This window comes from Hypomesus nipponensis, chromosome 25, assembly GCF_054491055.1.
Source record: "Hypomesus nipponensis isolate SF chromosome 25, ASM5449105v1, whole genome shotgun sequence".
NCBI classification, from domain to species: Eukaryota; Metazoa; Chordata; class Actinopteri; order Osmeriformes; family Osmeridae; genus Hypomesus; species Hypomesus nipponensis.
This window is the reverse complement of record NC_140385.1, coordinates 1,540,001-1,555,000: the sequence shown is the minus strand read 5'-3', so window position 1 is coordinate 1,555,000 and position 15,000 is coordinate 1,540,001.

The window sequence follows — 15,000 nt, the reverse complement described above, 5'->3', positions numbered from 1 at the left end:
ACCACCATTCTTACTTACTGGGGTCAGGGAAATTACATTTCACTCCCTCCCTCTCTCATTCTGACCCTGTTCCCCTCACTCTCATCTAGACTTGGGAGAACGGGGACCCTCTTCTAGATCTTCTCATCTCTGTATGTGGAGCAATCTGACGGGACACATTCACAATCCTTACTGAGCCCTCCCTCCCTCGCTCCCTCTGTCTCTCTCTCTCTCTCTCTCTCTCTCTCTGTCTCTCTCTCTGTCTCTCTCTCTGTCTCTCTCCCTCCCTGTCTCTCTCTCACTCCCTGTCTCTCTCTCTCCCTCCCTGTCTCTCTCTCACTCCCTGTCTCTCTCTCTCTCAATCCCTGTCTCTCTCTCTTTCCCTCTCTCTCTCACTCCCAGTTTTTGATGTTTCATTCACTTTTATAGCATTTTTCAAAAATAATAAATAGGACATTGAAAGAGAGAAGTGGTGAAAACCCCCACAAAAGATTCAAAAGGCACAACAAAAAAGCCACAAAAAGGTATAAAAATATCAAAACTTAGACAAAAGTTTAACAAATACATCCTCATGTGTTCTCCCTCCCCTAGGAACAGGAAAAATATGTCAGTGTAACTAGGTTTAGTGTCGTTCATTCAGTCATGTACGATCTCTTCTCATATTCCAGTTTTTCTGTCTCTTTTCTCTCCCCTTTATGTGAACGCGCACGTCTCTAGATTGGAAAGATCTGGGTTGAGTTAGAGAGTTGATAACCGCCGTCGTAGTACCGCTTATCGTGACTGCGATTGTTAGGCTTCGCGTAGCCAGGTAACTGAAAGTAATCCAGAGCATGTTGATCTTGATTCGTAGTACAGGCCCCTGTTGTTGTTTACAGACTAGTAAACATGTCCCTGATGAAGAGGCCTGTTGTTGTTGTTTACAGACTAGTAAACATGTCACTGATGAAGAGGCCTGTTGTTGTTTACAGACTAGTAAACATGTCACTGATGAAGAGGCCTGTTGTTGTTTACAGACTAGTAAACATGTCCCTGATGAAGAGGCCTGTTGTTGTTTACAGACTAGTAAACATGTCCCTGATGAAGAGGCCTGTTGTTGTTTACAGACTAGTAAACATGTCCCTGATGAAAAGGCCTGTTGGAGACTGTACCTGTAATAACTTTAACCTGTCTTGTTGTTGATTTAGTATCAACTTATTTTGCCTGGTCGTGTTTTCCTGCTTGTTTGGTTGCTGTAGCATCACCTGTAGCATCACCTGTAGAGTGGTGATCTAATCAAAGGTCTTGCTGTGAAGCATGTGTGTAGTTCCTGTTTCAGACTCTAGGTGGAATGTATGTGACCCAGGTAGATGCAGGACCTGACCCAGGTAGATGCAGGACCTGACCCAGGTACCTACAGGACCTGACCCAGGTAGATACAGGACCTGACCCAGGTAGATACAGGACCTGACCCAGGTACCTACAGGACCTGACCCAGGTAGATACAGGATCTGACCCAGGAAGGGGATAGGTGCAGAAGTGATTAAACCTAGACCCTCAGGGAGGTCAAAGGGCATCAGTCCTACTAGGTGTTTGGAGTAAAATACAACAACACAATAGTACTAACATTCACACACACACACACACATACCCACACACACTTTCATCCCTGCAGGAAGGACTCAGGCAGCCCACCGCTGCCCCCTAGTGGAGGAGAAAAGACACCGACATACCTGAGCTGCACCGACTGGAAACTCAGCCCATTTCCGATTAGTTTCAAAATCTGCAAAAAATATTCTAAGAAATAGTTTGTATTTTCAGACAAGTACGATAACAGGCTGGATGAGAGGATGAAGCCAAAATATCCTTCTGGTCACAAAGAGAGAGACATTCACAATGAGGCTGCAGTGGATAATGGAAAGCTGGATTGACTATTGAGTCATACATAGTTTTTTTTTTTTTTTTTTTAAGGTCCCATGACATGAAAACTTTTTTTATTCAATTTAGGAGGTTATTTCACATTAATATGAGTTCCCCTAGCTTGTGTTTGGTCACCCAGTGGCTAGAAATGTTGATAGGTGTAAACCAAGCCCTGGATATTGTTCTCCTCCTTTGAGAAAATGAAAGCTCAAACGCTCGGTTTTGAAAATCCCCCTATTATGGAGTCACAATAGGGAAGGTGACCTCCCCTTTCTATGATTTGCCTGCACAGAAAATATGGCCAACCAATAAGAAAATGAGCTACGACCGTACGAGCGCAATATTGTTTTTTCCTCGAGACATTATGGCTTACAACCAAAGCCCCGCCTCTTTCTTCCTCATTAGCATTTAAAGCTACAGACACAGAAACGGCACGTCCTGAGGAAAGCTCATTGTGGGACTGCTCGTACTGGCTGTAATTATGCACCAAGGCGGAATTTTGGGAAAGAAACTTCAGATATGGTATTAGGGGACCACTAAGGCCTATGTAAAAGCATCCAAAAACAGTATGTCATGGGACCTTTAATAGAGAGTGGACAGGCTCTCCTTAGACCGCTCTGGTTTTGTCATTGCTGTTGCAGAACTGAGGGTAGTTATCAGTTATCGCCCTCTACTGGCTGTATGTGGAATTATACCCTACCAGTAAGTAAATCTGCATGAGAAACATGCAGATTTACAACAAACAGTGTGTATGAAATAGTGTGTGTGTGTATTAGAGTGAAAGAGAGAGTGTGTAATTATATGTGAAGGATGGTGAGGATTGTCTCAGTGTTTTGAACACCCGCAGCACAAACACACACACTTACACACACACATACATATACACGCACACACACATGCTCACATCTGCTGGTGATGTAACTCCCAGTCTTCTTCATTATGAAGCAACAAGACTAGGAGACTGGGCACCATCACAACAATCACCATGACACCACCTGGCACCATCACAACAATCACCATGACACCACCTGGCACCATCACAACAATCACCATGACACCCCCTGGCACCATCACAACAATCACCATGACACCATCTGGCACCATCACAACAATCACCATGACACCATCTGGCACCATCACAACAATCACCATGACACCACCTGGCACCATCACAACAATCACCATGACACCCCCTGGCACCATCACAACAATCACCATGACACCATCTGGCACCATCACAACAATCACCATGACACCACCTGGCACCATCACAACAATCACCATGACACCCCCTGCCACCATCACAACAATCACCATGACACCATCTGGCACCATCACAACAATCACCATGACACCACCTGGCACCATCACAGCAATCACCATGACACCACCTGGCACCATCACAGCAATCACCATGACACCACCTGGAACATTCTACACTGCAGTCCTGACTTCACTCTCCATCCATCCATCCATCCATCCATCCCTCCCTGTCTCACTGTTTCTTTTACACACACTTACACACACGCACACGTACAAATGTACAGACACACACACACACACACACACACACACATGCTCTGACACACACACACACACTGTAATTTCCCGCTACACAGGGTGTTAATCACGCTGGTGGACGGCTGCTGAGAGGAACCCTCCCTCGTTACCGGGAGCAACACATCGTCACTGCCTGGTGACTCCTCCCACAGCCTGAGGGGAGGAGGGGGGAGAGGGGGAGGGGAGGTGGAAGGAGGATGGGAGGGGGAGAGGTGGGGACGGGTGTCCAGCAGAGGGTGGGAATGGGGGGAGGAGGAGAAAGGGGGAAGTGGGAATGGGGGGAGGAAGGGAGAGGGGGAAGTGGGAATGGGGGGAGGAGTGGGTGACAGAGCGGAAGGGGAGAGGTGGGAGAGGGAGAGAGAAGGAGGAGGAGGGGGGAGAACAAAAAACACAGGAAGATTGAATGACTGAAAAAGCACACACACAATCACTGACACACGCACCCTCTTGCTGACACACACAAACTATCAAGTAACAGACCCTGTCCTTATAAGAAGAACTCCTGTATATGGCTGTAGATAATGAATGAATGTGTGTGTCAGATGTGTGTGTGTGTGTGTGTGTGTGCGTGTGTGTGTGTGTGTCTGTGTGTCTGGCTGGAGACGTGGGTTGAATTTATTCACAGGGACTGGTTAGCATCTAATTCTAAGAATTATCTTACTGCACTCACACACACACACACACACACACCTGAGCACAGCTGGGCAGCATCATCTCAGGATGAATGGCCACTTCTCTCTTTCTCTTCTCCATTCTCTCCCTCTGTTATTTTTCAGTTCATTCTCTCTCCCTCTGGTCGTCTGTTTCATAAACACTATATCTTCTCCTTTATCCTACCCATCCTTCATCCCCAATCCATCTCTCCATTTCACTCTCCCTTTCTTTCTTTCTCTCCCCCCCCCCCCCCTCTCGCTCTTCTTGATGTAATTGAATCAGATGTACCAACAGACAGGTCCAGATTTCACCCACTGTCCAGACACACACACACACACACACAGTCAGACACTCAAAAACACACACACACACACTCAGACACACACACACTCAGACACACACACACTCCTGACTAAGGTGTTACGTGATCAGGGACAGGTGTAGTAAAATAATGGAACACTCACACACACTTTATCACACACACATACACACTCTCTCTTTCTCTCTCTCCCTGTCTCTCACACACACACATAAATATATACACACACACACACCCTCACACACAGTTTTAAGCAGAAGGAGAGAGGGAGGACAGACCATTGTTCCTTCCATCTGCATGTTCCACTCTGGTAATAACAACATTCTACCAGCTGGGTTCTAGAATGTTCCTCCTGGAACACGGTGTTCCAGAATGCCTGTAGAAGATCACTCGAGAGCTGCTCAAAACATCCGGAGAGATCCTCTCTTCTACAGGTGCATCAGCGCTGTGTGTGCAAGACTGATGTGACCGAGGGCTATCTTGAGTGTGTGTGTGTGTGTGTGTGTGTGTGTGGTGTCTGTACATGGGTGTGTGTGGTGTGTCTGAAAGTGTGTGTGTGTGTGTGTGTGTGTGGTGTCTGTACATGGGTGTTTGTGTATTTGTGTAAGTGAGCTTGTGTATGTGTGATGTGTGTGATGTGTGTAGTGGCATATGTGTGTGTTAGCTGATGTGTGGAGCGCTATTGCAATGTAAATCTGCTTAAATCACTTTTGGCTAGTTTTGCCAACATAATCCTATTCAATATTAACCCCATGTGCTCCCAAACACGAGCTCAACATCCCATAACATGCACCCCACCATCCATAATGTCCACCTTAACATCCCATAATATACATCCTACTATCCCATAATAAACTAATTCAACATTTCCAAGCTGATCCTAGAATGGGCCTGGCTGTTTAATTGACGGGTTGAAAACTTGTGTTTGGGCTCGCGCCCACGAGCAGTGGTTGTCCGTGGTGCCCCGGAGCGCATGCATGTCTAAAGCCAAGTTACTCGTCAAGGCGGGAAACGGCTGTCGGCAACCGTATAATGAGACAAGCTCCGGTGGCGCGAGAGAAATAGATAGACAGGAACTCTTCCACGGGAAACTGCGAGGGCAGACTCGTGAGTCCTCAGAGATTTGAAAGACTTGAAAGCGAACAAACCGTTGATTACAGTAGGCTACTGTTACCCAACTAAAGCTTAACATTCCCGCTATGTTTAAGGCGAGGGTGGGGGCCTAAATGGTTAGAGAGCACGGGTGAGATAGAGGGGGGGGGAGTCAGAGAGAGAGGGGGGGGGAGAGAGAGAGAGAGAGAGAGAGAGAGAGAGAGAGAGAGAGAGAGAGAGAGAGAGAGAGAGAGAGAGAGAGAGACTGCAGTATAAGGAGGACAGGTGGTGTGTTTTACAAGAATGGGGAATCTTGTGGCTGCTGGTACGCTGGTGGACACGCGCGCATCCCATCCCTCCCGCCGTCACGGCAACCAGCAGCACACTCGAAACCGGTTCCATGACAACTGCAGCAGCACGCGCACATCGGAAAAGGAGCCCACGGGGCTGGCGCTGATCCAAGCCGAGGACACCGCACTGCCGACCGGACACGCAGTGAGAGCTCACCGTACCGGAAAACTGCGCTGGAGCCTCATTTTCTTAGCCCGCCACGTCACCGGAGTGAGCCACGTTCACCTGTAGCTCATCGACGAAACAGGCTTAATAAAATAAATAAAAATCCACACCGGTATTATAGGCCACTGGTTGATACAGTAGTCCTACGTTAAGCGTTCACGGTAGACCCGTTAGGCCCAACGGCAGAATCCCGGGAGAGGTTTCGAGGCAGCAGTGACTGCGGAGCGCAGGGGGTTGTGAGGGATGCTGCTGGTGTGTTGCCGCGCTCGGAATTCCCTGCGTGCTTGACCGTGTGTGTCGCGCCTGCTGATACAAGCTTCGGTGTGTGAGAAACAGAGAGCAGAAGAGGGAGGGAGAGAGAGAAAAGAGAGAAAGAGAGAGCGATTGACTACAGCACACCCTCCACTCCCCGCGCCGCAGTCAGAAAACATGCTGAAGCAAAGTCTCGAGGACCCCCGCCGCGAGCGCAGATTTGTGCTGGGACCCAGTGGCGCGAAGATGACCTGAGAACGAGACTCTGTCGAGGCTCGAGACTGTAGAGGAGACCTGCTGAGGAAAGCGACGGTTACGACATTAAACGGAGTCAAAACCAGGTAGTTTTAGCTACTATGTATATCGTCTATTGTTATAGCCTCGATTTGGTTGTAAAATCGACATACTTAAAACTCGTGGTTTAATCGGTTTTAAAAGAGGTTGCGCTATATGCTTCAAATACGCTTGCGGGATATGCTTGCTCGCATCAGTGGTTAAGGGTACACTGGGGTTCAGTTAGTGTGTGTGTGTGTGTGTGTGTGTGTGTGTGTGTGTGTGTGTGTGTGTGTGTGTGTGTGTGTGTGTGTGTGTGCAGTGTTGTTGACTACCGCGGGTCGGTGAGTGGAGACTGAGCAGAACAGATGAGACGATGAACAGAAGCACAAACAACCACGAGCGGTGATGGAAGCTGAAAAAAGAGAGAGGGAGAGAGAGAGATATTGAGTGAATGAGGGGGCAGAGGTGGGTCTATTATCTAAGTTCACCAGTCTTTTGTACAGATAGAAACACAGATTCTAGGCAAGCAGTCAAGTTAGCTTTTATATACGTGTGCCATACAGTCCAGTAGGCCTATACATTTATATTTATTCATATATCAGACGCTTTTTTCAAACAGGCTTTTCGTATACTACATTTTTATATGAATAGTCCTGATATTTCTGGCAGATGAGGAGACTCGATGCCCAGTTACCACGGTTACACTCATAACTTCTTCATCTAAACAGTGTCAGGACATAATTCAAAACATGGTCTCTGCATGTGTGTGTGAGAGTGAGAGGGAAGGAGGGAGGGATGGAGAGAGAGAGGGAGAGGGAGAGAGAGAGAGAGAGAGAGAGGGAGAGGGAGAGGGAGAGAGAGAGAGAGAGAGAGAGAGAGAGAGGGAGAGGGAGAGGGAGAGAGAGAGAGAGACAGAGAGAGAGAGAGGGATAAGAAGCTGCCTTAGGCCCTCTGTGTGTGAGTTTAGATCTGGTTTATTCGGGGTGCTCGTCTTAGCCTGTGTGGGTGCTGATATATTCCTGTGGATTTCTCTCATGTGCTCTCTCTCTCCCTCTCTCTCCCCCTCTCCCTCCCTCTCCCTCTCTTCCCCCCTCTCTCTCTCTCTCTCTCTCTCTCTCTCTGTCTCTCTCTCTCTCTCCCTCCGTCTCTCTGTCTCCCCCTCTCTCTCTGTCTCCCTCCCTCCCCCTCTCTCTCTGTCTCCATCCTCCTCCTTTTTCTCTGTGAGAAGTGCTTCTCTAGTGATTGTTTTGCGCAGTAGAGTGAAACACAGTAGCCAGTGCTCTCCTCTCCCATCTCCTCCTCCTCCTCTCCCATCTCCTCCTCTCTTCCTCTCCCATGTCCTCCTCTCCCATCTCCTCCTCCTCCTCTCCCATCTCCTCCTCTCTTCCTCTCCCATCTCCTCCTCTCCCAGGTCCTCCTCTCCTATCTCCTCCGCTCCTCTTCCCCTCCTCTCCTCCTCTCCTCCTCTCCTCCCCTCCTCTCCCATCTCCTCCTCTCCTTCTCTCATCTCCTCCTCTCCTTCTCTCATCTCCTCCTCTCCCATCTCCTCCTCCTCCTCTCCCATCTCCTTCTCTCCCATCTCCTCCTCTCCCATCTCCTCCTCCTTCTCTCCCATCTCCTCCTCTCCCATCTCCTCCTCTCCCATCTCCTCCTCTCCTTCTCTCATCTCCTCCTCTCCCATCTCCTCCTCCTCCTCTCCCATCTCCTTCTCTCCCATCTCCTCCTCTCCCATCTCCTCCTCCTCCTCTCCCATCTCCTTCTCTCCCATCTCCTCCTCTCCCATCTCCTCCTCTCCCATCTCCTCCTCTCCCATCTCCTCCTCTCCCCTCTCCCCTCTCCTCCTCTCCCTTCTCCTCCTCTCCCCTCTCCCCCTCTCCTCCTCTCCTCCTCTCCCATCTCCTCCTCTCCCATCTCCTCCTCTCCTCCTCTCCCATCTCCTCCTGGTTTGCCCTTACATTCCAGTGAGGTCATTTCAAGCAGCAATTGGGCAGCACATGATTACAACCTACAAAGACAGATTCCACACACACACACACACACACAAATGAACACAGCACACACAAACGCACTCACATACACACTCCACTTTAGCAGATTATCATAGCCTCTTGTATTTAAAAAGTGATTGATACATAGAAGGTGTCTGCTCTCTCTCTGTCTCTCTCTCTCTCTCTCTCTCTCTCTCTCTCTCTCTCTCTCTCTCTCTCTCTCTCTCTCTCTCTCACACACACACACACACACACACACACCTTCAAACACACACACACACACACACACACACACACACAAACACTATTAACAACATATTTAATGGTCATTGCAATGCCAAACACACAAGAGCGAACACATGCACGCATATTGATGCCATGACTCACACACACACACTCACACACACACACACTGTTGATTGTGTATATCAGGAAAGCTATCTATCACATCATGGGTTAGTGTGAATGACAACATCAACATACTCTTCATCCCTTAGAGCTTCTCCAAATGGGTGGCCTCAGAAGAGCTCACACACACACACACATGTCACTTCCTGTTAGGAGACAGAGACAGAACAAAGGGGACAGAAAGAGAGAGAGGTGTGATGGGTCTCCAGGATGCAGACAGTGAAAGCAGAGAGACAGAGACATGGATAGAGACAGGGACATGGATAGAGACAGAGAGACAGGGACATGGATAGAGACAGGGACATGGATAGAGACAGAGAGACAGGGACATGGATAGAGACAGAGAGACAGGGACATGGATAGAGACAGAGAGACAGGGACATGGATAGAGACAGAGAGACAGGGACATGGATAGAGACAGAGAGACAGGGACATGGATAGAGACAGAGAGACAGGGACATGGATAGAGACAGAGAGACAGGGACATGGATAGAGACAGAGAGACAGAGACATGGATAGAGACAGAGAGACAGAGACATGGATAGAGACAGAGAGACAGGGACATGGATAGAGACAGAGAGACAGGGACATGGATAGAGACAGAGAGACAGGGACATGGATAGAGACAGAGACATGGATAGAGACAGGGACATGGATAGAGACAGAGAGACAGGGACATGGATAGAGACAGAGAGACAGAGACATGGATAGAGACAGAGAGACAGAGACATGGATAGAGACAGAGAGACAGGGACATGGATAGAGACAGAGAGACAGGGACATGGATAGAGACAGAGAGACAGGGACATGGATAGAGACAGGGACATGGATAGAGACAGGGACATGGATAGAGACAGAGAGACAGAGACATGGATAGAGACAGAGAGACAGGGACATGGATAGAGACAGAGAGACAGGGACATGGATAGAGACAGAGAGACAGGGACATGGATAGAGACAGAGAGACAGGGACATGGATAGAGACAGAGAGACAGAGACAGAAAGTTTTCTATAGTTTCCTCTCCTCTTAACGACAGACATTACCCATCAGTCACTGCAGCCTCCCTTTCACTACATGTGTGTCTTGGCGGTCGCCACAGAGACGCCACGGTGACGGCATGATTGACGGCTCAATTACCCAGAGGGTTGATGCAACACCTGTACCTCCTGCGGACTGTGTGTGTGTGTGTGTGTGTGTGTGTGTGTGTGTGTAATGTAACGATCGGAACCTATCGTGGGTTTATCATGCTGCACTCTGACTTTCAAACGTTTTTGGTGACATGATGACAGATGCCAACAGCCAATGAGAGCATTTGTTTACTTGTAGATCTCCAGTAACTTGCAAGCTCCACCACTTGTTTTAGACACTGTGTGTGTTTTGGCATTTTTGTGTGAGTGTAGGTGTGTGTGTGTGCGCGTGTCTGTGCATGTTTGTGCGAGAGTGTAGGCGTGTGTGTGTGTGTGTGCGTGACGGTGTGTGTGTGTTTGTTAAATGGTGTATTGCAGTCAGTTGATTTTTAAATGTCACAGAGACAATAGAATGTTAATGACGTGAGAGGAGCGTCACACACACACACACACACACACACACCCAACACACATACACACACACACCCAACACACACACACACACACACACCCAACACACACAACCTTAACTAATGATCAATTAAGCTAAGAGCGATCTCTCTATCCTTCTGGCCTCCAGGGGAAAGATGGGGAGATAGAGAGAGAGATAAGGAGAGAGAGATGGAGAGAGAGAGATAAGGAGAGAGAGATGGAGAGAGATAAGGAGAGAGAGATGGAGAGAGAGAGATATGGAGAGAGAGATAGAGAGAGCGATAAGGAGAGAGATGGAGAGAGAGAGAGATGGAGAGAGAGATGGAGAGAGAGAAATAAGGAGAGAGATGGAGAGAGAGAGATAAGGAGAGAGATGGAGAGAGAGATGGAGAAAGAGAGAGATAAGGAGAGGGAGATGGAGATAGAGAGAAATAAGGAGAGAGAGATGGAGAGAGAGAGATAAGGAGAGAGAGATGGAGGGAGTGATGTAGGGGGATGGAGAAGAAAGAAAGGAAGAGAAGTGAAGGAGAAACACTACCCTATTATGTATGTATGTATGTATCTGTGTGTAATCTATATGTGCATGTGTGTGTGACTTTAGTACCAAGCAAAAATTGCAAAAGTATACACATCCGTCACAAAAGTAGAAGTACAGATACTCAAAACATGTCTCTCCCTCTCCCTCTCTCTATCTCTCTCTCACACACACGCACACTAATACAAGAGAAACTATCTGTACATCATGGGATGGTAGGGTGTGTATATTATGGGATGGTGAATATTATGGGATGGTGTAGTGTGTAGTAACAGCAGTACCATAATCTGGTTACGTCTCAGAAATCTTCTTTGATCTGGATATCTGTTGGTGGTGTGTGTGTGTTTGTGTGTGGTGGTGTGTGTGTGTATGTGCGATTGTGCCAGTGTTTGATTGTGTGTCTGTGTGTACAGATGTGTGTGTGTGTGTGTGTGTGTAGTGCATGTTGGTGTCTAATCCTACTTGGAGCAGCGATCGCAGCGTTGTCCCCCAGCCCTCAGATCAATGCATGCACTAATCAATACTGTTATGCTGCTGTTTGAAGTCCGGGGATAGAAGACGAGGATGTGTACTCCTCTCCCTCCTCTCCTCTCCCTCTCCCCTCTCTCACCCCTCCCTCCTCTCCTCACCTCCCTCATCCCTCCCTCCTCTCCTCCTCCCCCTTTCCTCACCCCTCCCTCCTCTTCTCTTCCACCTCTCGTACTCCCCCTTTCCTCACCCCTCCCTCCTCATCCTCCTCCACCTTCCACTTTCTTCACCCCTCCCTCCTCTTCTCTTCCACCTTTCCGACTCTCACTTTCCTCACCCCTCCCTCCTCTCCTCTCCTCCTCCACCTCTCTCATTCCCTCCTTCCTCACCCTTCCTTCCTCTTCTCCTCCACCTCCCCTCCTCCCCCTTTCCTCACCCCTCCCTCCTTTCCTTCTCCACCTCTGTCACTCCCTCCTTCCTCACTCCTCCTCCCCCCTCCATGTCTCTATCCCTTCTTCCCCTTCCCTCCATTTCCATACAGAAATGTGTGTTCTCCAGCATGTGTACAGCGTGTGTGTGTGTGTGTACAGCGTGTGTGTGTGTCAGATAGATCATTCTCAGAGACAGTCCTCCGAGTGCGACCATGGAGCTTGTTACCACGGCGGCAACAGTCATTAGGGTCCCACAGCAAAACTTGATGACCCATGGGATCTGTCCTCTCCCTCTCCCTCTCCCTCTCCCTCTCCCTCTCCCTCTCCCTCTCCCTCTCTCTCTCTCTCTCTCTCTCTCTCTCTCTCTCTCTCTCTCTCTCTCTCTCTCTCTCTCTCTCTCTCTCTCTCTCTCTCTCTCTCTCTCTCTCTCTCTCTCTCTCTCTCTCCCTCCCTCCCTCCCTCCCTCCCTCTCTTCTCTCTCTCTCTCTCCCTCCCTCCCTCTCTCTCTCTTTCTGTCCCTCTCTCTCCCTCCCTCTCTCTCTCTCCCTCTCTCTCTCTCTCTCTTTCTGTCCCTCTCTCTCTCTCCCTCCCTCTCTCTCTCTCTCTCTCTTTCTCTTTCTGTCCCTCTCCCTCCCTCTCTCGTCTTTCATTTTCTTTCTCTTTCGCTCTGTTCCACTTCATCTCTCTCCCCCTCTCTCATCTTTCTCTCTCCCTGTTTACGGTCGGGAGGTTACGGCTGCTTGTGATACCGGGGGTCTGCAGTTTTGTCAGGGCGATGCAATAGTCTGTAGTCATGGTAATGTTGTGATTTATAATGTTGTTTTGGTGATATTATGGTCTGTAATGTAATCTGTAATATTCCTGTCTGTTGGGATGAGTCACTCCCAGAGTCTGGGGGAGGAGGGAAGGAAGGAAGGAAGGAAGGAAGGAAGGAAGGAAGAGAGGAAGAGAGGAAGGAAGGAAGGAAGGAAGGAAGGAAGAGAGGAAGGAAGAGAGGAAGGAAGAGAGGAAGGAAGGAAGGAAGGAAGGAAGGAAGGAAGAGAGGAAGGAAGAGAGGAAGGAAGGGAGGAAGGAAGGAAGAGAGGAAGGAAGGAAGGAAGGAAGGAAGGAAGGAAGAGAGGAAGGAAGAGAGGAAGGAAGAGAGGAAGGAAGGGAGGGTGGAGTGGGGAGGGAAAGAGAGGGAGAGGAGAGAGAGCATATTTCAGTCTGGACAGTTCATTTCATTTGGTTCACTTACAGAATCTGACTTAGTTTACAGCTCTGCTCATAGAATCTATAGATCTGCTCTAAGTAGTAGGACACACACGCATACACACATGCACGCACACACCCACATACACTCACTCACGCACACACACACACATGCATGCACACACACACACTCCACACAAATCAGATGAAAACAGAACATATGGACTGTGCCACCTGCTATGTCATGTCCCTCTCTAACCAGGAAACCAGGTATGTGATGGTGTGTGTGAGTGTGTATGTTGATGTGTGTGTTAATGTGTGTATGTTGATGTGTATGTGTTAATGTCTGTATGTTGATGTGTGTGTTAATGTCTCTATGTTGATGTGTGTGTTAATGTGTGTATGTTGATGTGTGTGTGTGTGTGAGAGAGTCTGATGAGGAAGTACTTTGGTCCTGAGATCAAAGGGCCTCTCTCTGCCTGCTGTCTCTATTTCTAATTAGCCAATAAACACACACACACACACACACACACGTTGCCTGCTGCTTTTGACTAATTAGTCTGTTTTGTCCCTTTTATTATAACTTTTTAATGTGTGTGTCCATGTGTATGACTGTGTAAATGTCTGTGTGTGTGTGTTTGTGTGTGACAATGTAAGTATGTGTATGTGTGTGTGTGTGTGTGAGAGAGAGAGAGAGAGAGAGAGAGAGAGAGGGAGATGGAGGGAGGGAGAGAGAGAGAGAGAGAGAAAGAGAGAGAGAGTGTTGGCTTGTTTACACCTGCGACAAAGCTCTTGAACTGAGTCATGAAGCAGACATTGTTGTGAGGGACATTATAACCTTCATGAGAAGGAGAATGATGGAGAGAAAGAGAGGGAAGGAGAGAGGAGAGGGGGGAGAGAGAGATGGAGAGTGACACATAGACAGACAGAAAGAGAGAGAGAGAGAGGGAGACATAGACAGACAGAGAGATGGAGAGAGAGAGAGAGACATAGACAGACAGAGAGAGAGATGGAGAGAAAGAGACATAGACAAGGAGATCCTGGTGTGAGAGATTGTTCTAGAACACTCGGTGCCCCCTTGTGATTGGTTATGTCAGAAGTGTTTCCATGGAGACGCTGATGCCTCCAGACATGAGTAAGCGCAACCAGAGAGAACCAAGGTGAACACACACTCACTCACACACACCAGATAAACACACACACACACATACGTACACCACCATAGGACTGAGGTAAACACTAAATATGTGGTTGTTCTGTTTTGCACGCATACTCAATCTCACACACACACATACACACACACAATGTGATAATAGCTCTTTTTCACTGTTGAGGGAATATTCCCAGTTGGAATTTTTAACACCAGTGGAGGTCATAATGACTCACCTGTTAAAGAAAGTAACCATATTCCGTCATACGCACGCACACACACACGCACGCACAGACACACACATACATAGACACACACACATATACACACATTAGCTAGAGAGACATTCTCTGGTCAATTAAAGTGGCTAATTCAATTTGTGCTCCTCTCCTAATTGGCCAAGCTTCAGTCAGGAATGGGAGGGGAAGAGGGGAGAAAGAGCATTAGAACACTGAACATGAGGGATTGTGAGAGAAGATATGGGAGTGAGTGGTGGAGAGACAGTGAGGGAGAGAGAGAGAGAGTGAGGGAGAGAGAGAGAGAGAGAGAGAGAGGGAGAGAGGGAGAGAGAGAGGGAGAGAGAGAGAGAGAGAGAGAGAGAGAGAGTGAGGGAGAGAAAGAGAGAGAGACAGTGAGGGAGAGAGAGAGAGAGAGAGAGAGAGAGTGAGGGAGAGAAAGAGAGAGAGACAGTGAGGGAGAGAAAGAGAGAGAGAGAGAGAGAGAGT